Here is a 584-nt window from a genome sequence, read left to right on the forward strand (position 1 = left end):
TGGATGAATGGAAATCCAAAGTCTCTATAAATTTTCATTAAAATTAATAAAAATTAAAAAATTTTTAAAAAGGTTGCAAATGGAAAATATCATTTGATCCAGCAATCTCATTCCTAGATGTATCCTAAAGAAATAACAACCACAAAAAGAACTGACATATGCATTCTCACCATGTTCACTGTAGCATTATTTACAACAGCAGAGATGAAAATAATCCAAGTGGTTGTTTCAGTGGAAGTTCAGTGGATGAATGGTCAAAGAAACCATAGTACATTCACACAATGGAATACAACACTAAAGAACTACAAAGAATTTTAGAAATATTGCATAAGATCGATGAATATAGAGGAAATTATGCTGAGTGACATAAATCAGTCACAAAAAGGACATTATATATAAGTTCACTATTGAAAAAAGCAAAGAAGAGACTTGAAAACAGGTAGAATAATTCTTGATGGTTTCAAGGGATGGGAATGGAAGGAAAGGGACACTAAGAGACTGTTAAGAGACAGTTATTAAGTTGGGTGAAGGGAAAGGAAATATGCATTAATTAATTGTAATTAATGTTACAAAACAAAATATAT

The 584-nt window shown here is 30.3% G+C and overlaps 1 protein-coding gene across 1 annotated transcript in view; it reads right to left on the bottom strand.

Annotated features, from left to right (window-relative positions):
- The window catches only part of STIM1 (stromal interaction molecule 1), a 344,672-nt gene that overhangs the window by 287,122 nt on the left and 56,966 nt on the right, over positions 1–584 (bottom strand). The gene's annotated exons all lie outside the window — the stretch shown is intronic.

This window comes from Elephantulus edwardii, unplaced genomic scaffold (genome assembly GCF_000299155.1).
Source record: "Elephantulus edwardii isolate Elephantulus edwardi_28Jun2011 unplaced genomic scaffold, EleEdw1.0 scaffold00044, whole genome shotgun sequence".
In the NCBI taxonomy this organism is placed as follows: domain Eukaryota; kingdom Metazoa; phylum Chordata; class Mammalia; order Macroscelidea; family Macroscelididae; genus Elephantulus; species Elephantulus edwardii.